This window comes from Dermacentor andersoni, chromosome 9 (assembly GCF_023375885.2).
Source record: "Dermacentor andersoni chromosome 9, qqDerAnde1_hic_scaffold, whole genome shotgun sequence".
NCBI lineage: Eukaryota > Metazoa > Arthropoda > Arachnida > Ixodida > Ixodidae > Dermacentor > Dermacentor andersoni.
The window spans coordinates 9,516,780-9,540,218 of NC_092822.1; the positions used below are offsets into that span (position 1 = coordinate 9,516,780).

The following is a 23,439-nucleotide window of genomic DNA, read 5'->3' on the forward strand; positions in this document are numbered from 1 at the left end:
GAGCTGCGCTAGAGGAAAATGAATAAGTGAAGCTAGAAGAAATAGGACTAGCTCGCGATGGTTGTGTAACCTGTTTTAATAGGACTGTCCTGTTCAAATCCGGTCTACTCGAGAACCCCAGTAGGTTCACTGGTACCGCCAAAAGAAGTTTTGTACAGCGCTGACAGAGCGACACCGCACATTACTTTGATGGACAGCGTACGTTATTCGGCAGATCAGTCGACCGTTAGCGCGCGTGCTACCGGCGTTGCTCGGAGAGCACGTGTCTTCTCCAGTACGCGCGCGCGTCGTAAACAACTGGATGATCAAGTGCTCCGGAAGCCGCAGTTGTTTACCACTTGCTGCGTGGTGCCCAGCTCGTCTGCTTACCCTCGAACACGCAGGAGCATCGAGTGGGGTGCGTGCGTGCGACGATATACGTTGTCGTGCGTGCTTGTATGTCGCGAAAAGTTAAACGGGCGAGCGGCGCGCCAACCTACGCAAAAGCGCCTGTTACGGCTTCTGCTTAGCATCGCGCGCTGGCTCGCTCTTTCGGCGCACTTTCTGACCGTAGTGCGCAGGAAAGCACACGGGGCACCACAGTAGCACGCCTGCGTGCTTCCTGCTTCATCATTCCGTTTGTTAGTCTTTATTTTGTATTTGGCTTCTCCGTTGGCTTTTGTGCACTGCAGGCAAAGCACGCTTTACAGGGGAAAGGGAAGGGTCGGTCACGGGACGGGATTGATCGGCCGTGCTGCGACGGCGGGCCGGTGTGTGTGGCCCGACGACAGTAGTCATGGAAACCTGTTGTGTCGCCAAAACCGGTGTGGTCGTTCGCCGCCGACGCCGAGCGCTGGCGTCGGCGCACCCTTGCCTCCGGGGCTATTTTTACGGCGTCCTCTGGCGTCGTCGACGGCGGCATGGCGGCGCGCCCATCGATCCCCTGGGCGAGCCTCGGGCCGCCCTCAGGTGAGCGGCGCGCACGTTACGACGGAGGGAGGGCGCGCGCGCCTTCTCCACTTGCGTGCAATCGTTGTCGGCGACATTTCTGGCCGCTTCCACTGCTAAGACGAATGCTTTTGTCGTCCGTATGACATGGTCCAGCGACCGCGGACACAAACAGATGATCGGAGGAGTTGGACGCTGTAGCGGCGCGCGGCGGCACCTCGGCGCCGTTGCTTGCCGGGATGGGAGAGGAGGAAATAAAGGAGGGGAGCAGTTTGTGCGAATGCCGGTTGTTCCGGGGGCGGCGGCGCTGTGTGCCCCCTCGGTTCTTCTAATGGTCGCCACGTGACCAGCGCTGTCTTGCTTCGAACCCCTTTCCCTCCTCTTTGTCGTCGACCCCCTCGTTTTCCCTCAGCCTTCCTCTGACTCCGCGCCGGGGCCGCCCGTACGAGAGCGCCCTGCCAAGTCGACGCGCCCGTTTGCCCGCCCCCGTAGCATGGACCGAGGGCTCTACGCGGGGCCGTCCGCTGCACCGCCGCAACCGCCGTCATTCGTGGCCTGTGTCTCTGTCGGCGGTTGCCGTCGCACGAGGTCCATGTTGCCCCTATTCTAGGGAAGAGAGAGACCTTCGAGAGGCCGTCGTGTTCGCGTGGTTCTCTTCGCGCCGATGAACCCGCGGCGGCGCCCGCACCGGCGGCGCCCCATCGCCCATGGAGCGGTGCTGCTTCTGCGGCGAGCGGCGGCCCGCTAGCCAACACGAGCCTCTCCTGACGGTACCCGTGCGCCGGTGCCGTGCCGGACTGGACTGGCGGCGCTCGGTGAATCCCACTAGCGCGCCCGTTTACGGTTGTGGCGTTGCGAAGCCGTGTGGCTCGCTCGACCTTGCCACAGTCGTCGTTGTCGTAGGGCGGCTGGGACGCGCCCAAGGCCGGAGGAGGCCCGCCGCCATGCGGGGCCCTTGCGCCACCGGCAGCGAGTCGGCCCTAGACCGAGCGGCGGCCCTAGTGGCACGGCGTTGCTGCGGGCCGCTGCCTCCCGTCAACGTGATCGTCGGTCGCCACCGACTCTGAGGAGTGGAGCTGCGCGCGCCACCGCTCAACTCTTTTCTGGGTGAGTAATTCCCCGACAGTGCGTCCAACTTCGCTCCTGGCCGTTGCGCGAAAGGGAAACCGCTCGCGTTGTTGCGTCTCGTTGGGCTAGCGGTTCTTTTCGACGCCCTGTCGCCCCGCGAAAAGGGAGGGGTGACGCGTCCGATGCTGATTTACGGTCGAGACCTAGGCTCGCACGCACGCTTGGCCCAGACAGCTAAGTCTAGGAAGCGTGCGTGAATTGATGTTGGAAAGCCGAGTGGCGGGTCTCGTTCTGCCTTTTCTCGTCATGCCTTGCTCGTCCGTATCTACATGATGCCGAAATCTACACGACGTCGACAGGTCGATGTGCTCCGCACTTGAAACCTTTAAGCACATTTTCGCCAATCTCGTGCTTTCCTTACTGTGTGATATGTTAGTTCGTGCCCGGCATGCTCTTCCCGGTGCATCAGCTGCCTAGTATTTCTCAGTATCGTGGCAGGCCCTGTCTGGTGCACTGGTCTGCAGATCTTCTCGCCTGGACGTCAGGTTCGGCGTCGGGCATTGTTCACTGTGTCGCTGGCGGCGCGGTGTTGATAGATTACTTAGCGTACGATACTGAACAAATTTTTTCCATGCGCGTTGCAGCCGTTCGGGTCTCGAGTTTGGCTTCAAGTTGGTCTGAATTTGTTGCTTGCTGACCTCACAAACTGCTAGCGTTTGCGAGTCAACGTTATCCCCGAGTGCTCCTCTACAGTGCCTTCTCATTATTCATGTAAGGTGCGTGCGTTCTCGGCTGCTCACAGCCGAGGGCTCCGAAATAATGTAGACCACTTCACATTCGAGCTGATGCCTTCCCTGAGAACGCGGCTGCTGAGTGACCTCAGCAGCGGAACGCCACTCAACCACGACGGCAGTTTACAGCCTACGGGAGCGTTTTGTTAAGTATATCTCTTGCTACACGGTACCCTTTCCTTTTGCTCATATATCGTCCATCGAGTCTTTTCCTCGCGGTAGAGTACGTGTTGCTCTTGCGGAAACACTCGACTTCCACGCGTTCCCTGATATGGTTTCCCCTGCATCGCTCGCATCTCCTGTAATCCGGCTTTGCCGCGTGGCTTTGATCCGGCGGCGGTCGATGTGGTTGCAGATTAATACACGAGATGGCGCGAGTGTTGCGCTGCTAACGCCACCTAACGGCTGGGTTACTCGGGCGCAAAAGGGAGTAGCCTGTTTCTCTTTGGCTTGGGGTCGGCGAGCTGCGTGAACGCTCCGCACGTGCGCCGACACGCATCGTGGGACCGTCCCCAGAAAGGCTTAGGAGCGGGGCACTGGGATGGACGAACACGATCGTTCGAACGCGAAACCGTTCGCTTCACTGTACACGCGAACGATTAGGCGTTGGTGTCCAGCATGGGAGCAAACATATTCGCTCGCTATCCGGTCGCGGTGAGTCGGACTTCCTGGATTTGTCGCGCCCCTATCGGCATGCTCTATGGGCAGTAATTCGGCTAGCAGGAATTAGTGTATGAAAGGTGCAATGAATGCTCTTTTGATGGTTAGCACAACTGTGTTGTCATTCCTTTGTCCCGAGAGCACGTTTGAGACCTGCTACTCTGAACCCTCGTTTGAAGATCGTGCTTACCGCCAACTGTCATATATGATCACACCAGGCTTATTTGCCTTATTCTGACTCTTAACGTGAACTCGTCTTTGAAGAAAACCGGTTCTCGTCTACACTAGTTCACACGTCAAAGTTGCATCGTTCAGCTCGGTATTCTGATCAAAACACAAAAAGAAAAAAGCAACAGGTACTTGCCCTGTTTTCGTCCGAGTTTTGTTCGTGTCCCGTAATGATCACGCAGCCGTCTGTGAAGAGTTCGCTTCTTGTGGGGCTCATTCGATTCGTACGTGCTTCTTTCGAGGCGTGCTTCTTGGCTGAGCCCATTGCGCAGTTGCCGCGCCGGTGCTCTTGGCAGGGCAGGCGACCCGTTCTTAATGCGTTGTTTCCGCCTTGCGTCAGCGATTTGGCATTCCTTCAAGGAAGCCGGTGTTGCGGACTCGCCGGCTTGCCAGCTGGTGACTCGGTGTCCACCTGAGAGAGTTAATTCTAAAAAATTTCGCGCTCGCGGCCGGTGAGACGGTGTCCTCCCCTCACTGGTCATCTAAGTGCCTTTTTTTAAAACCTGAGCGGGGAAAAAAACAAGAAGAAACTTGCAGCTCATGTGAAACGTACTTGAATCCTGCGCTGTACTGTCATGAGAGTGCTAGGCAGACTGCATAAATTGTAATTAGGGGCGTACTGCGCTATGAACACGCGCGGACAACAGAAGTGGAAAGGACGCGCGCTGTCCGCCCTTGTCGCAAGATGAAGTTTCACCAACAAGCCCAACTAACCTCCACAAGACTGCACAAAAGCGTCTTGCAGATTGTGCCGGTTTTGTCTAACTTCTGCGAGGTGCCTTGATATTTCTTAGTGAAGTCCCGTATTTAAAGACACTACTTAATCAAAATTTTCGAGGGCTCTTTCAGATTTTTTTTAGAAGAGACATCAGCAGCACCGAATCTGTACTTTATGCGAAACACATTTAATTTGTACTTTGTTTCCTCCTGATGACGTCGGTATCAAGCCTCAAAGCGGCACTGTTGTACCCTATTCAGTTTACTGAACATGTTTGTATTAGCATGCTTCAGCACTGAACAAAGAAAAAGTGGACTCAGTATTACTTCCATAATGAGAGCGCGCGTGTGTGTGAAAAGCGTACTAATTTCAAACGCATTTTTCGAGACATTTCACTGAATCGACGCGAAAAGGGACAGCAAGGAGAAAACAGACTTCTCCGCCTTGACGCCTTTGCTGTCGTCGTGCAGCTTTTACGGAAACCACAGCCGAATTCGAAAAATAAACGATAGTCTACTCCCGAAAGCATGAGAGTGAGTGGTTCGATTGGTCGTTGCTGCAGTGGTACAACTAAAGGCGCAAGAAAGGAAACAATAATGCTGGGTCGAAGGAACCTCCAGCGTGCTGCTACCAAGAACTTCATTTGCATAAGAAGGCGCCATACGTTGGCTCAACGCCTTCCGCAGCGAGAAAGATTTCTTTCTTTTTTCTCCGAAAAAAAAAAAGAAATGGAAGCACTGCGTCTTGGTATATTGTTTCGTCTCATCACCGTTTTTGTCCCTCCCCCCCCCTTTTTTTTTTCTTCTATACTTCTATTTACAGCAAGAAGCAAATGCGCTTTTTAGCGGAGTACACCAGCGTGCGTAAAATACGTCGTAACTTCAAACGAAATTTCTTTTTCTGAGAGAAAGTTCTCAGAATAGGAACGCGCTCGCATGCCGTGCCCGGCGCATGCTTGCTCACCGTCGCCCGAGGCTCGGTGAGTCACTTCGCCGTCACACTGACAAACACAACGGCGACGGGAAAGGCTTGTCTTAGCGCGAGTGCCTTGACAAGTTTTTGAGCTTCTTTCTTTTCCCCGACCGCACTGCAGGAAAAGGAGGCTGTTGAGCATGCAATGACCGCGCGTCTCTTCCGTCTATGCTTGAGTTGGCAGTGGGCCGGTGAAACTTGCCGCTAGTGAGGCTCGGAGAAATTTGGCCCCCGCCCCCCTTCTTCTCGTGGGTGCGCCAATTTATAGTTTTCACGGATGCGCTGAAGTGGATCTCTCACTGGAGAGCCGCGCATCACCTTGCTGGCTAATGCATGCCGGGGAGCCAGCTAGTTTTGCGTTGCTTACTGTTCAGAAACTTTCTAAAAAATATCTTTTCTTTACTTGCGTAAAAGAATAACGCGGCTCGTGTATTTAAATAGCCTTGTTGATGTAGTTGCTGTTTCGCTTGATAATTATTCTGCCACATTTTGGATAATGCCCCTATAGGACGGACATTGCGGGGCTCTCAACGGCTGTTTTCACCTAGCGCATATTTGTCTCTTGTCCAACGTTTCGCTTTTGAACAATAATCGCCGAGACGACGATAATCGGCTTTTTGGACACCCTGTTGGCACGTGCAAAACAGGTCCAAAAAAGTTTTAAAGTTTGAACTCTGGAAAATGAGTGACTTCTCAATAAGAGGCCGTTCAAGGATGCACCGGAAAGCACGGGAGCTCGATGGAACTTGCATAATTATCAAGGCGCGAAAAACGGAGATGAAAATACACAAATAAACAGGATTGCACTCGTGTTGTTTATTTGCGTCTCTTCTCCGTTCTTTCGCGCCCTAATAATTATACAAACATGTCTGACCGACTAGCTCAAACAAAAGCTATATGCTACGTCGCTTTATCGTGGGTACTTGCCCTCAACGTAAAGTTCGCTTTGCCAGTGACCCTCCTCCACACTTTCAATTTCTCATTGTTGACCACAATCATTACCGTCAGCCTGTTTAAGTTTACTGAAGGATGAAGGCCTCTCACAGATATTTCCATTTGCGCTTCTCGAGACTCCATCTAAACCTCTACCTGCCCTGACTGCGTTTTCTTCTTCTGGCACCAATTGTCTTTCTTTAATAGTCTAACGGTAACCTTACCTACGGATTTCACTCAATTTCTTGCTCCTAATCTTAAGTAGAATATTATCTACTCACGTTTGTTCACTAGTGATCACTGCCGTTCTGCCGTCTCCACACGTTGCGCCTGTCACTTTGCTTTGCATTTCTTGCTGCAAGGTCCACAGTTTCCTTTCAAACACGTTTCGTTGTTGCTATCCTCAACACTTGGCCCCTGCGGGTGAAGCAACACGGGGCCAACGGAGGAACGCAACAGGATCTCGGTCGATTCGTCCTCGACGGCTCGACTCATGGCTTTGTGCACGCGCAGCCTTGCGCGCTCTTTCATCCCGCTGAAAGTACGATAGCCGTTTCCAGGGCTTCCGGCGGTCCAGCCGCATGTGTGCCTTCACTGTAATGACGGATGGGTGTGGCGCCGACATTGCACGTCGTCGTGTGCCTATACGTCGCGCTTGGTATTCCGTACACCCGCCGCGTGTGCACTGGTGCTCCAGCTCGATACAACGCGCGTGTCGTGTCCCATGCCCAGCGCCCATTAACAAGCTTCAAGGTAACGTCGCGCTTCCTTGCTTATTTTTATTTCTATTTTTTTATTTTGGCAGCCCGTTATAAAGCGATTTGGAAGGTTCCATCCTCACAAAAGAGCGCGGTCGCGCATATGTTACTAAGTTGACAGGTTTCACACATGTATGCGAGAAAAAAACAAGAAGAAAAAGCTCCCAAGGAAAGAGAGCCGGGAGTTGCACTCGCTGGAAGAAATTAGGCTAATCGCGTTGAGTGAAAGGCGCACGAGATTTCTCTTTTGTTCCTTCTTTCAAAACACGCAAAACTCAGCTCGTAAAGTCTAAGTTTCCATGAGCGTACAGGAAAGTGACAGTCTTTAACTTGGATCGCAAATGACAACCAAGAAAATTATGAAAATTTCTCTAATGTGTCGTTATATATATATATATATATATATATATATATATATATATATATATATATATATATATATATATATATATATATATATATATATATATAAAAGGCGAGTCAGCAGCGGTTGACATCGAAGAAAGACAGGTTTTCTTGAGCGCATTAGTGTACCACGTCGTTTGTTTGTTGTTTAGACTTCTCTACCTTCGGGATCGGCCCACATGTTTATACTTGTCTGTCTCCGGAATCGGCGCCTATTTTTCACTGAGTAAACCACACTTCCTGTTCCGGTTTTATGCGCGCAGTTTGAACGAGCGCATCTGGGTTCAATTGCTCCTTCTTTGCGCTAATTACGCGTTATTATTGCTCCGCACGTGCCTGTACGCTAACTTGTGCACTTTTTCGTTCCAAGTTTGTATTTGACGCCTTATGTCCTGCGTGCACTATAGAAGGCCTCAAATTTTTCTGAGAGTAGTCAGAAAGTGGCAGACACATATCCAGATCCCACGAAGCCCAAATCGATCTGAAGTTGCCAAATAAGTACTTGTCTTGAAAAAACGTTGCACGCAGTGCGGGCTACATCACCAGTGCAAGTAATGTGGCCTCAACTTACAACGTTCTCCTGTGTTCTTCGTTGCATCGTACGTAATTCTGGTGTCTTACGGGACAGTCCTTGAAAAGCCGCCCCTTTTAGTAGTTATCCAAAACGTGCGCCAGCCAACAACAATTAGGTGTTGTGAACGAACGCCTTGAAAACTATACTCCGATTTTACAACGAATAACTCCATGTGAGTCATTATGCACATGTCGGGGTCGGCAGAGCCTCACATCGCCGTCTTCTGGGTCGGCCTATTGCACTGCCTGCGGAGGCTGCCTGACAAGAAAAGCTTTATTCGTCGTTGAATCATCGCACTGGAGCCGACTGCTTGTGACTAGTGTACATTTACATATATATGCCTTTCGCGTCGGTTAACTTTTTATCCGCCCCGAGTCATTAATGTGCATCGTTAAGATATTATGACACGCATGTCCTTTACTCATGGCTCGGGATTTACGACGCATGTGCTGGGTAATCAATGAGCGCCGATAAGGACAGGAAGCCCGCCTGCCCGCGTGAACTATACATCAGCCGGCAGCACAGCCTGCCCATTTATTTATCCGGGACTCATGTTTAAAGGTCACCTTGGCGTAGCTTCTTGGCGAGCTATTTGTTGTGTATGATTCTGTAAGCAGAAACGGATGCGCGGATATCATATCTGTGCACGTGACACAATTTCACGCTGCATCTTGTTGGACTAAAAACATGGAACTCTTTGGGAATTCACGCGAGCTTTCGAACGGTGGGAGCATAAACACATTAGACTGCTACTTCGTACTCTGGCATGAATACAACGTACTCACGCGACGCAAAAAAAAAAAAAAAACAATAACGGATATCGAAAAGAGAAGTCTCCACTTGACGATTCATGGCGTTTGAAAATTATAATAAAAACATTGCGTTGACACTATAGTTCCACTATTTACGCATTAGCGGTCTCCAGATGAAGCGATGACGATCGCTTTTTCTCCAGGTCACCTCTTCCCTCTGTTTAAAGTCGTCCGCTCCCTTTGTTTAAAGTGGTGTATTCTTTCTGCTTAAAGTTGTCTGTTCCATTTTTCAATTCGTGCAACTAAAGTGTTGTTGAAGTTTATGCAGGACACCAAGCTCGATGAGCGGCTCTAGCAAGGCAACTGTCTCATATACATCAGCACTCACCACTTCTCTTATCATCATCACCCATCCCAATACTTTCACTCCCATTCCCTCTTCCCCACTGCAGAGTAGCAGACTAGAGCGCACTAGCTCAGGTCGACCTCTCTGTCTTTCCTGTCAATAAATTCTATTCTGTCTGTTCTATTTATTTAAACTGTGCATTCTGCTTTAATATGATCTGTTGGTTCTCTTGGAAGACGTGCATTCCTTGTGTTCAAAATCGTCTATTTTTACCGCTTGGCGCACCCGTCTCTTTAATTTAAAGTCGCCCTCAGGAATCACAAAGAGCGAACACAGCTGCGACCTTGCGAACGCATCGATCTCTTTCCCGCCGAATCGTCGCGTGTTCCCTGTCCAACGATCCACGATAGCTGCTGGCGCGGCTACGCGTGCACGCGTCGGCTGCGCGTCTGAGTACCGTGTCTCCTAAGGGCTGCGAAAACGCATGCACTGCGGTAGGGGGCAGTCGGTGGCATCGCTGCGGGTCGCTCCAAGTCGCGCTGCTCTATACACGGCGGCCAACGTGTTCTTCCCGCCGTGGCGAACGTTGCGGGCCCGCGGACCCCTTTGCGATATCCGCGACTATCACCGGGGAGTTCTGCTGGCGGCGATCCACGTGTGGCCTATTGTCCGCGAACGCTATGTGCACGCTTCTGGGCGGGACGTAAGTGCGGCATAATCTTTTTTTTATTTTTTCATTAACTCCCGTTCGGCTCCTAGCGGCGTGCTTAAGGCTTGGAATGAAAAGTCCAGTGTTGTCAAAATAATATGGAGAAGTTTTTAAACATGTAGAACCAGTTAAAATGGCCGCATTAAGTCGGACACTACCTCTAACCGTCTAAAGTTGCCATGTAGTGATTTATAGCAAGCACATACATTATACCCGAACCGAAAGGTCATACACATTGCAGAGGACGTTCTGAAGAAAGCCACTTGTTCAAATACGTTTATCTGACACGCGCTTTTTTTATTTATTTCTTTTTCGTCTGCACACCAAGACGTGAATATCGAGGTGGGGTTTGGATATCAACGTGCACACAAGTAGTGACGAGTAAATGGTGGCGACTTGTTGGGGAATACGAGAATAACTTTGAAAGCAAATGACTCTAACCGTGCCTCCTTGTCTAGCATTGTCCATTCCCTAAGCGGCGAAAAATAAAAGGTGATCAAAACTGTATACGACCATATGTCGTCGTTGATGGAATGAGACCGTAGTACAGTTCACCTTGTGTTACAGACTAATGAAAATAGAGACTCCGCTGCTTGAGTGCTCATCGGTGTGGGTGTCAGGAAAAATAATGTACTCGGGGACAGCGCAGACTGTGAAATGAAAGCCTTGGGAGATTTGCAGGCGTGGTTATGGTTGGTTAACGCAGTGTAGGTTGGTAATAACGTGTGACTGTAAGCGTCAGGAGCAGCCACTCTGAGACGCCTTTTATGTTAACACCGCCGCTATTGTTGCGCTGCTTTTCTTCGGTTTTCAAAGTGCACTTTTTATTCCTAAAGGACATATGCATAATTTCATTAGACATTACTAATGGAAGAAATGTTGTATTAGCATTAGGAGAAAATGTTGTCAATTATTTACGCACGCAGCATCGTCCTGATGGCGGACTCCTGCCACCTGCGGGCGGAATAGTCTGGCCTCCCAGGTTACCCAATGTCGTATTTTCCGATACGGAAGATAAGGAGTAATGCTAGATATCATCTCTTGCGAGAATGCTTCATTGTTTAATGGTGTAGCTAGACTTTTGTTTCCCTCGTGGATTCTTCGCTTCATCTCAGTCTCGAGCGATTTATAGCTCGCCTATAACTGTCTATCTGTATGAACATTTGTTCGGTTGGTTGAGGTGAACACCACGAATGCGTTGCTTTCAGTAGCTTTGAATAACTTCATTGCACTAAGTAGCTAACTTTAACTCTTTTGTTGAATTCTGCAGTGAACCTTCTTGTGTGCAATTTTTCTGCTAATATACGTTTTTTTCGTGTCATTGTCACATTTGTAACATCTGCAGCTTACTTCTTCTGACTGGTGACTCTATACAATAATTCTCTCGTTAACCTCGGAGCCATGCGTCGAGGTTTAGATTTCAGTGTACCAGATAAGCGCTTCCCTGCCTAAAATTCACCACTGATAAACGCCTCAAGCCGGCGTATATCAGTGGTGACTGACCATAGGCGTAAACGTAGTCCACAATTAAGAAGCAAATACTTAGCTGTCGCTATTTCAGTTCGTGTGTGCGGCACAGTACATCACAATATTTATTTGTCGTCATGAATCAAATTGCCAGCAGCGTCCTCCCCAATTTGCAAATACACATTCCGCATCTAGTTGGCCAGTGTTGGTGTGAGGCTCCTACAGATGTAAAGATGGCAGTCTCTTCGCGAGGGAATTGTCAAGTACCGGGCGCACTCGTCTTCGTTTCTCGTGTCTCGCCTCCGGCTTCTTGTCAAAGCTTTCCTGCCAATGGAGGTGCATTTTTTTTATTGCGATAGCAATTATGCGGACACTCCAGGCGAATTTCCGCCGACGTCGCCGTGGTCGGCGGCGCCGCTGCGATGTTCCGCATAATGTTCAGATGTGGTAACGCCGTCGCCGTGCGCTGTCTGTGCGAGTGAAAGCCTGCCAGGGTGAGACGCCGATTGCGGCTCAATCTCGCGCGCGCTAGAGAGGAAAGCAGGGAGGTATAGCGCGCCGTCTTCCATCGCGCGCAAGGTACCGGAGGGGGGAGGGGAGGTTCTATTCCAGCGGCGACTGTATATGGCGCGGCTGCGCGGGCTCTATCATGAAAGCAATCTGCGATGAAAACAGAGTGCCCCGAGTGCTGATAGCTACGTGTGCGCTGTGTTCTCGCCGCTTATAGTTCGCGTTGAAGCGAAAGACAACACCAAGGTCACTTCGCTCGCTGCTGCTGCCGCGCCTCCTCACTCCCGCGTCTTGAGAGCGAATGCGCGCTCATCGAGTGAGATATGTTCATGTTTGCTTCTGCGCGCGTGACACCATATTTGTTAATTTAGTTAGTAAGCGAATGTTTGCGAGTTTATACAGTCGATAAAACTACTGTCCTTACTTGATATAGTTGTCTACTAATTCGCTTTAGCAATCGATGCTTCGATCGCCTTTCCGGCGAAAGTGCGACTTTTTTTTTCTGTCACTTCATTCATCGAACGGCGGACGCAGCGCATAAGTCAGGCGACGGCGGCGCTGAGTCGTGGCCGAGACGAGTGCTGCGCAAACGTGCGTCCAATCCTCCGGACTCGCGCGTCTCTGTTTGCCGAGTCCGCGATGTCGGAGAGCGTTTGCGATGCTCGGTGACATGCACGAGAACTAACGGCTCATCTGGCGTACGAAGACTGCGGATATGCGTACCGACTTCCCTTGACTTTTAGTCAGTTTGCAATTGTTAGACGATACACACCAGAGGAAAGCTCTAGCGGCTCCTTTTGCGGTACTAGCTGTCAGTCCCTTAGTTAATTCTGTATTTGAGAGTTCTCTTAGTGTTCACTCTGCTTACGCTAAAGGTCAACTGCAACGCAATCTTCAACCGCATATAGACCATATATATATATATATATATATATATATATATATATATATATATATATATATATATATATATATATATATATATATATATATATATATATATATATATATATATATATGCCTCCATGCAAAATTTGACGCTTGAAATGCGAGTTTAGGCTGCACGAAAGGCTTTTTTGATACCGAAACTGAAAAACAATATTCATCGATTCGAGCGCAGCTCTATACGTGTTTTCATTCCGTGATGTACTGGCTGACGCAGACAAGCTGTCTCGTGCAGCACGTTGCAAACGGAGCGAAGTATGGCGCGACTGCCTCGCTAATCTAGAGATCGCGAGAGGCAGCGCATGGGTGACGCGTGAGCGCAATTCACAGCAGCCGCCGTATACAGGCCTCCCAGACGAGGCGCGCTACTCTGGCGCCATCTCGTAGCCATCGTCGCCGCGCTGCGCTTTTCTTCTCACGCTTTCGCCGTAGCTTCCTCCCCCGCGTTCCTCCTCGCGTCTTTCATCCCCGCTGCGCTCCGCATTCGCTCTTTTATCCTTCATTGTGCTCGTTCCCTCGGTTACGCCGACGCCGACGCTCGCTGGAGGAACGGGCGCCTAAGAGCTGTGCCCTAAAGAAAAAAAAAAAGGAACGTCTCTACTACTGCTTCCCGCAAATGATGCAGAACCCGGAACATTGAATCAGCTTGGATGGCCCCGGCGTGACCGCCGATATTAGTCTGCGTACGCGACGCGCTAGATATCACGGGGGCGGTGGTCTGAGATTGGCGTCATATCCGCTATCCACAAGGTACACGCATCGTCCGCTTAGGTACCATTTAAAGGCTGCTAATAACAAAATTATGCAATTACAATCCCTGAAGCTTTGCCAAGAATGTTTCGATAGTATATGTACTATACTTATATATAAGCAATTTGCGCAAAGTGAGATTTTTTTTTTGCAATTGACCTTTAAGCAGGGTGAAAGTGCGACGCAGGGTAGTACGGGGACTCTAACAAATAATTATACAGATCCGTTCCACATGTTGGAACCTGAGAAGCGAAGGTCTCGTGAAGCGGTTGAATAAATGCCATGCGACTGATTATATTCTGCACGAGGCTTTGTGCCATAGCTATTCAGTGTAAACGGCAAGGCACGGGGAACCCCATCGCGCGACCCATGTGACCGCGCATTGTACTGCCTGCGGGATTGGCAGCCTTTGCTTTGGGAAGAGCTCGCACGATGAAAGTTTGAGTGGTTTATGAACCAACAAATTAGTGAAACTGCATTCCTGCTTCCGGTAACTACACAGGACGTCACGGCGGAATCTATCTATCTCAAGACCAACAGCTGTTGCGACATGGATGGCCGACTAATTCGGCCAATTAAGCATGCCACTGATATTCTAGCCCCTATTTAAAGTATATCGTTAATTTAATATTTTCATTGGGGACTATTCCTAGGCGTTTTCAGGGGCCCAAGATTTCTATTATTATCAAAGGTGGTCACAAAACGAAAACAACAAATTACAGATTCCATCAAAGTACATCAAAACATCAAATTACAATTCTGCCGGTATCTTCCAATGTAGCTGAAAAATTAATACTTAAACGGATGGGATTATCTTTAAGTGAACACAATACTATTACAACTTCTCAATTCGGTTTCACAAAGCTACGTTCAACAGACACCGCTCCAATGTTGCAAAAAGAAGTCATACCCACTCGGAATTTCCATTGATTACTGCAAGGCCTTTGAGAGGATTAATCACGTTACACTAATTTAAAAAAATATGGTTCTCCCGCAATAGAGAGTAGATGTAAGCATGAAACGGCTACCAGGAAAGCAGATTGGTTGGTGATGATACTCGCCACAATCTTAAAACTGGTATAATGCGTGTTCGCAACGGCACGCCCCACCCCAACACAACAAAACCCCAATAACCTGTTTTGAATTGAACCTCATTGCAAGCGTCGTCTCGGCCAAAGAGCCATCCGCGGCGCACCGGACGCTGCCGGCTTGGTCAAGCGGCGTGGCGCAATCTCTTGAGCCACGGAACTCGCGGACCGTTGGCGTTAAACAGGCATCCCTGCCTCAGCGCCAATAGATGACAACCAAGTGTGTGGTGCTCTGTATTATCTGCCTCTTCAACGTCGCCTATTGGAAATGACAAATAAAACTTCAGCGTACTAGAAGCTACATTTGAGTGATATTGTGAACAAACATTAGGAAGAACAATATTTTTTGTAACTTGTTTTGACAGTACCTAGCTTTTGTAACGCGGTCCTGTACAAATAATTGGGGGTCAGAGACTGCATTTTCTTAAGTTTTGACCGGTTGCTCGGATGATCTCGTTCTATTCTTGCAACTTCCCTGCAAAACGGCGCTGGCTTTTGACTCATGATTACTTCAACATCGCCGACAACGGGAGCTAAAAGCATTTCATGCTTTAAACTGGAGCACTGTATATTTCGGAGTAACTTCCTGGCCGTCATAAAAACCTACTTGCAATACCGGCATCAAAGAGTTGGAATTAATGAGTGCATATTTTATCAGAAAATAATTTGCACATGGTGTGCCACAAGGCAGCATTATGGGCCTACTTCTTTTTCATTTATATATTACTGATTTAGTAAACGGTAATGAATGAATGAATAAAGCCTTTATTTTAAGGAAGGGGACGGCTCTAGGCCGCTGATGGGGATTAGGAGGGAAGGGAATGTGGGTACCCAGACTGTTGGCTGAAACACTTCATCTCAGTCTGGGATCTTCCGCTTTATGCAGGCTCAGGTGCATGTTCAGGTCCGCCGCTCTCACATGGGCTGATCGACCCCTTCTACACTACTCGAAACAGGCCACTTTGTCTGCCATATGTCGCAATGGCTTTCTGTGTTTCCGGGTTAGTTTGTATTGCAATTCCTAGTGTTCTAATGTCTCCGTGTAGTAGATGCTGAATGTTGGATCTAAAAATAGCAAATATATTATTTATGCAGATGACACAAGCTTGACACGGACTGCAATCTATATGCACTTGTAGACAGAGCAAAGGGTGTCCTCATCGAATTACTGAACACATGGAGCACAAACGATTGCTTAAATGTAAGCGCCTCGAAAACAAAAGCCGCACTCTTTGGTCCCAAAAAGAAGCCCGTAAACTGTAATGTGGCCCTCATCATTTGGCTCAGCAACTATTGAAATTCTGCCTCTAGTTGAAGGCTTACTGTGTGCCTTTTTTAAATGAGAATACGCGGTGCAACAACCGGGCCGAACTTGTTCATGCTAATGTTTCCCGCACCGTACGCGCCTTATCGCGCTTGCGATTTCTTTCGCCACAAAGAATTGAACTTCTATTATATAATTATCTCTTTTTATTCGCGTTAACTTATTGCTATCTCGTATGCGGTACAACTGACGCGAACTTATCCCGGATATATAGACTACAGAAAAAAAGCTGTGTGGATAATTGTAGACGTTCGACGCGATTCACACACTAAAGCCATTTTCGGTGCCCTTAGTTTACAATCAATACCTGTCATCTATAATTCCCTTTTATTGAAGCGATGTCGCTTTGAGTGAAAAAGAAACGATTCCTTCCTGAGACAGTAGATTTAACACTGCTCGCCCGTCCACACAGTACACGTGGTATACAGATATGGAAAATCACTTACACACGTTCTAATTCCGGTCGCCAAATGATCCGCTACTTACTCCTAATTACACTAAGCTATATGCCACAATAAAGTAATGCTATTTTCCTTTTCTACCAACTATTTTTCGTGTACATTACACCTGTGTGTAATATGCATGCACTGTAAGATTTTCTACGATGTTTGACATTGTATAAGATTCCTGCTTTTTACAAACACTGCGGTTGCTGTGCGTCAAACGGGGTGAAAAATTTTGCGCCGCCCCCCTCTTGTGACTGATTGTATGTCGCCTTTGATGCTGAAATAAAAGTGATCGATCGATCGATTTATTTATTGATTTATTGATTGCTATGACACTTCATCCGATCCTGTAGGCAGTGCAGCAATGAACTGCACTTTACTCGGCCAAAGACCGACTAAGCAGATGCGCCAAACCCCAAACTCTAGAAAAGTAGACATAGAAAGGCTCGCTTTAGTAATGGAATTGTGCTTTTGGTGACGTGTAGTTGTTGCCAATGAGGATATTTAGGTACCATTTGTTTGATCACTGAGTAATTCCATAAAGGACAGGTCCAGGGGCCGGAGCACCCGTGAGGGGTGGTATCGCTGTCCTGTGTCTGAGCTACTCGCCAAGAAAGCAGCACCCAGCCACAGTCGGGAAATAATTCGGGGAGGGTCCGCAAAGAGACCTTGAGCTGAAAAAGTCCGCGCTGTGGGAATCGGTTTAAGCGACGCTTCATTCATTGTGGGGAACGCTGTTCCTGCAATTAGAGACCGCGTGACCCAGTTGGCCTTTTCCACTCGTGATGTCGCCGCTACAATGGTAGTTTCCCGAGAAATCCGTGATGTCATTCTCTAGTTTAACTTCAAGGAGCTCTGTATACCCCTAGCTTTCTGTGCTGTACATGTGCCAGCAAAAGAAGGCGAATATGAAATTCCTGATCAGTGATGAGAATCTTAACATTTTCTAAAGAAGTATTTAGGGAAGAACGGCAGGGGCCACTTGTGCAACAACGATGGTTGCGAGAGAAGTTTGACCATACCACTTGCGAAATCGCCCTTTGAACGCTGCATGGCCAGCTGCTGCGCCGTAATTTCATTAACTAGATGTAAGCGTCTCCTGTAAGACTGTCAAGCATTTGTCGCTTTGGCGCCCACCAGTGGCATGCTCATTTCTCAGCCCGTGGCTTACGCAGAACTTGTGGACTTAAATAATCCGCAGCAGATCCAACTAATTGGAATCTATATACAGCGAAGCTTTGTGTGAATGCATAAAGAGTCGAAACACGAGTGAGCGTTTATTGAATGTCCGCAGAAAGTGACAAGGAAGGCTTTATGCAGGCACTGTAGAGAGGCTAAAGTGCAATGCCGCGCATGCGCCAAGCCGAGCTTTCTGGTTCTTTTTTTTCTTTCCCCCGCACGGCCGGAGCCGCAGCTGCTGAGTATGGACAGCTGGGCTAGTTGGTTGTGATTAGCATTATGAAACATCGTTCCAGCGCACAAGTGAACACGGACGAGAAGAGAAAGACAACACGAACGCCGGCGTTCGTGTTGTCTTTCTCTTCTCGTCCGTGTTCAATTGTGCGCTGGAACGATGTTTCATAATGCCGCAGCTGCCGCGGATGCGTGTAGGTGAGCGCCATCTGGTGCTGGTGCAAGGAACCCGGGTGCACGCGTACTCCGCTGTGATTGGTGGGCCTATTCGGCGTGAGAACAGCCAGGCCGCAGCATCCACGGTCACGAAATCCGGCGACGTTTGCAAAGAAGAGCTTCGCTTAAAAAAAAAGAAACAAGACCGATCATGTGTACAGATTTCGAGTAATCTCCACTTCCTTTTACTTAATTAGGAAATAAAAAAATTTGTCGTTTCAAATAAATTCGCAGTTGCTGATAATTGTGTAACAACGGCGTGCGTTTTGCAAGGACGTTATCGCTATTGATGCCTTATTGCATAGCACACAACCACGTAAATTGCATCGGGCTCCGCAGCGACTGTTGGAAGAGCGAGGCAGATTGATTGTCCTTGCTGATGCCTCCAAATACAAGAGTGAGTTTAAATCGTGAAGCAGGGCGCGTTCAGGAGAGCAGCTAATATAAATGACAGCTAGTGGTATCGCCAGCGCATGAGCGCGGTATTTGTATGCCTCCTACAAATATTTTCCTATAATGATTATATTAATTAAGGGAAATGAGACATCCACCCATTCGCAGCAATTGCTACAAAGGAAACCCATACGGGTTCCTCGAAAGAAAAGCCTCGCAATTGAAGAAAAATTCGTCCTGGTCCGGGACTCGAACCCGAGACCATCGCCTTTGTGGGGCAGCCCTACCATCTGAGCTAACAAGGCGGCTAGCAGATCGCAGGGCGAAGTCGAATTTGTCAACAACTCGAAGCAAAGGTTACTAATGATTCTATATGAAGCATGCCTGCTTGGCAAGAGCTTCTGTCTTTGGCTGCCGCTTGCCCCGAGGGTAAGGCTCATCCGATTCTCTCCACGGTGCTGTCAGTTTAAGGTAAGCGTAACTAAATGTTCTGCAAATATCTATTATTTTTCTGGAAGCTGTCCTTTTCTGTCATGTGAACGTGACGTATGACAGCGTCATCCGTCACGCGCTCATCCGCGCTCACGAAGTATTAGCCTGCGGGCGATTGTTAAACGATCGCCACGTAAATGTGAGAAGACACGTTGAGATAAATCTTTGCAAAAAACGAGTATATAGACCTCAATTTAAAAATTAGAATACTTAAATTTTGGGGTTTTACGTGCCAGGAACATAATCTGATCATGAAGCATGCCGTAGTGGGGGCTCCGGATTAATTTTGACCGCTTGGGGTGCTTTAACGTGCAACCGATGCCTGGTAAACGGGCAGATCTTTCTTTTCTCTCTCTCTCTCTTCTTTTCTTTTCTTAATTTTTTTTTCTTTCTCTCATATAATTGTAGCCGTCATGCCTGGGATTTGATCCCGGGTGCAGCGCAACGTCATAGCCGCTAAGCCACTACGGCGGGTCCAGACCTTGATTACACACCATATATATAGTAGGATAGTATGGCAAAAGCTCTAACCGCGTAAATGATTACAAAATTTGCCATAAATATTGGTATAAAGGGCGACCGAGCGTCGCAGCTGCCAGCTAGTTTTCTCAAAACTTCATTGAAACTTCGTGGAAACGGTCTTCGTGGAAGCTTCTTCACATTTGAATGAGCTTTGCGAGGACTCTACATGGCAGCATCAACTAAAGGCGTTCATAAGTCCATGCGGATTTCTATAGAGGCTCGCACTGAGCTGAGGGTCTTCTTGATATACGCCTGCTCGATGTTTGCACAGGGCACTGTTGGAATCGCACCGCTGGCCCGAGTTGTTGGGGTCTCGGTGCTGACGCCCGTTATTGCCAATGGGTCGCAAGCCCCAAGGGTAGCGTTGGCCTGGCGGCCTGGGGCACTGGAAGCATCCGAAGGTCCCGGCAAAGCATGAGAAGACTGGTAACAGAACAACTGGTTTATTCTAACATAGCAAAAGAGCGGCCGGTCAGGTCGACCGAAGTGGAGAGACGGGAGAGCACGTAACTCAACAGTACAAATCGGAGCCTCTCTCCTGGCGTCCGGGGGCAGCTGCTCTTATACCCTCGGCGTCGCGGTCCAAAAGAGAAGGTCACGGGATGAAGGTCACGGGATGAAGGTCACGGGACGGCGGAGCATGACCCCACGACGGCGCGAACTGTCGAGCCGAGAGACCTGCTGAACCGAGTGTAGTGACGCATCGCCAACCTTCACTTGGGGAGCTCCGCTCCCCTGATGCCGCGCTTTGACAAGCGTGGGCACACACACACACACACACACGAAGGCACGTGGCACTGAAACACGCCTGGACACGCTTGGCGGGTAGGCGTTGCGGCGGCGTCGGACGGGCCAAAATGTCCGCCGCTTTGAACAAAGCCCCGGCGTCCGTTGCATCCGCGCCGGCATTACCGCGCGTTGTAGGCGAAACGTAACAGACCGCCCCGCCGGGGGAAGGAGATCCCGATGGTCAGGGGACTGCATCCGCTGTCCGGAGGGATGTCGCTCGATGATGCTCATAACCGAAGTCGGGCGTCCGTTGGCGTTTCTTGAGCGCAGCGCACAGAGAAGGCCTCGTTCTCACGTTCAGGTTCACACAGGACACTGCAAAGTGACTTCGGGAGAGTTGACATTTTTGTTCTCGTTTCCGGCAAGCGTTAGAACCACGCCGAAAGTCAACCGCTCAGTCAGCAAGCACGGCACAACCCTCACTAAGCCCTGCCAGGCTCTTTCCCCTTTTATACTGCTGCCTAGTTCCTTACAGTAGTTTAGCAGCACTCAGAACGCGTCCACAAATCGGAAAATTGCACTAGAAAGCACATCATCACTTTGAAACACTACACAAAAGCAATAGGTTAAAAAAATCCTGCCTCAGGAAGAAAAACATCAGTAACAAGCAAGTTTGAGGCTGATTCCCACGTTAGGGGCTTCGACTTAAGCCATCGGCGTTACCGTTGAGACTCCCCTTTTTGTAACGCACCTCAAAGGAATATTGTTGCAAAGCGAGGCTCCAGCGCAGGAGGCGGCCATTTTTGGGAGAGATGGTCTGCAGCCATTGGAGAGGGCAGTGATCCGTTTCAATGATAAACCTCGAGCCAGCTAGGTAACATGACAATTTCTGAACGGCCCACACGATACACGCACACTCTTTCTCGGTGGCGCTATACGCCTGCTCACGACTCGTCAGCTTACGACTAGCATACAGGACGGGGTGTTCTACTTCTCCATTTTCCCGTTGGCACAGTACAACGCCCATGCCTCGCTCACTAGCATCACACTGAACAACGAACCCTTTTGTGTAGTCGGGCGATCGTAGCACAGGCTGGCTTGTTAGGGCGCTCTTTAGGGCGCTAAAAGCTCTTTCCTTCGTCTCATCCCAGACGACTGTTTGCGGCTCTGTCTTTCTTAGAGCATCCGTCAAGGGAGCCGCGATATCAGAGTACCTGGGGATGTACCTCTGATAGTAGCCGGCGACACCTAAGAACGACCGAATATCGGTCTTCGTGCGCGGTTGCGGGAAGTCTCGCACAGCGGCCACCTTTATTTCAGAGGGGCGGCGACGACCCCGACCAATCACGTGTCCGAGGTAGACAACCTCGGCCTGTGCTAACTGGCACTTAGGTGCCTTGACTGTCAAGCCCGCATCGCGCAGGCGGGTTAGCACTGCCCGCAAGTGCGCCATATGCTCAGGCCAGGATGCGGAGAATATCGCTACGTCGTCTAGATACGGTAAAGCGAATTCTTGCTGTCCCCGCAACACTTTATCCATGAGGCTTGAAAAGCAGTATGGCGCGTTCTTCAAACCAAAACTCAAAACTTTAGGACGGAATGTCCCCATTGGTGAAATGAATGCCGCATACCTACTAGCCTCTTCTGTAAGTGGAACCTGCCAATAACCCCTGACAAGATCTAAGGTGGAAATAAACTGAGCGCTACTCACTCTCTCAAGGCGCTCCTCGATGTTAGGGATCGGATAAATTTGATCCTTATTGATGGAATTAAGCCTGCGGTAGTCGACGCAAGGACGAGGTTCCTTGCCCGGTACCTCAACTAAAATCAAAGGGGAGGTATAATCACTCTCACCCGCTTCAATAACACCGAGCTGTAGCATTTTCTTTACCTCAGCCTCCATAATATCGCTCTGGCGGGGTGACACCCGGTACGCCTTGGATCGTACTGGCTCTGGGGAGGTAAGTTCTATGTCATGAGTAAGGACAGAAGTCCTACCAGGCCTCTCAGAGAACAGACCTTGAAACTCTTGTAAGAGCTGGTGTAGTTCGGTTTTCTGCTCAGGCGACAGCGATGCTTTACTTATTAAGTCACTAATGACTTGATCGGTGTCTTTCCTGTTCGTCACTGAGCCAAGTCCCGGAAGCTCGACCGGAAGCTCTTCGGGCACGTTTACCATCATGCACACCACTGCTTCCCGTTGCTTATAGGGTTTGAGCAGATTACAGTGGTAAACTTGCTGTGCTTTCCGCTTTCCTGGCAGACTCACCACGTAGTTAACGTCCGACAGTTTTTGAACAATCCGTGCTGGGCCCTCCCACTGCACGTCGAGTTTGTTCTTTAGCGATGTGCGCAATATCATGACCTCATCGCCCACCTCAAAACGACGGGCCCTGGCTGTCCGATCATAATAAACCTTGGCCCTCTGCTGGGCCTCTGCCATTGCTTCACCTGACAACTCCTGTGCCCTTCTTAAGCGTTCGAGGAGCTTAAGCACGTACTCTACCACGACTGGGTCGTCGCCCCTGCCTTCCCATGATTCTCGAAGCATGCGAAGCGGAGATCGCAGCGAGCGACCGTACACCAGTTCAGCTGGCGAAAACCCCGTAGCCGCATGCGGCGCGGTTCTTAAAGCAAACATCACTCCAGGCAGACACAGCTCCCAGTCAGTTTGATGTTCAAAACACAATGCTCTCAACACGCGCTTCATGACGGAGTGGAGCTTCTCAACGGAATTCGACTGGGGGTGGTGCACTGAGCTGTGTAATAGCCTTACCCCGCACCTTTCGAGAAAGGCTGTCGTCAAAGCGCTAGTAAACACTGTGCCCTGATCTGACTGGATTTCTGCAGGAAAACCAACTCGCGCAAATATGGACAGTAGTGCATTGACTATCTCAACTGAGCTGAGTTCTTTAAGCGGCACTGCTTCAGGGAACATTGTCGCTGGGCAGATCACAGTCAAAATGTGTCGGTACCCCGTGGCTGTTACCGGCAGAGGTCCCACTGTATCAATAACGAGCCGTCTAAAAGGCTCCGTAATGATAGGTACCAACTTCAACGGCGCCCTCGATTTGTCCCCTGGCTTGCCCACCCGCTGACAGGTGTCGCATGTCTTCACAAAGTGGTCTGCGTCCCGAAAACACCCTGGCCAATAGTACTCCTGCAAGAGACGGTCCTTAGTTTTCTTAACTCCTAGGTGTCCGGACCACGAACCCCCATGCGACAAGCGCAACAGATCCTGACGATAGCATTGAGGCACGATCAGCTGATCGAACTCCACTCCCCTGCGGTCTAGATACTTCC

At 49.5% G+C, this 23,439-nt stretch overlaps 1 protein-coding gene across 2 annotated transcripts in view; it reads left to right on the plus strand.

Annotated features, from left to right (window-relative positions):
- Positions 1–416: 416 nt before the first annotated feature.
- The window catches only part of Shab (Shaker cognate b), a 64,344-nt gene continuing 41,321 nt past the window's right edge, over positions 417–23,439 (plus strand). Inside the window, exon 1 of one of the 2 annotated variants that reach the window (XM_055068510.2) lies at positions 417–2,034. The gene's annotated coding sequence lies outside the window, so the exon portion shown is untranslated. The remainder of the gene's footprint in view (positions 2,035–23,439) is intronic. The other variant, XM_050174702.2, reaches the window with a different exon arrangement.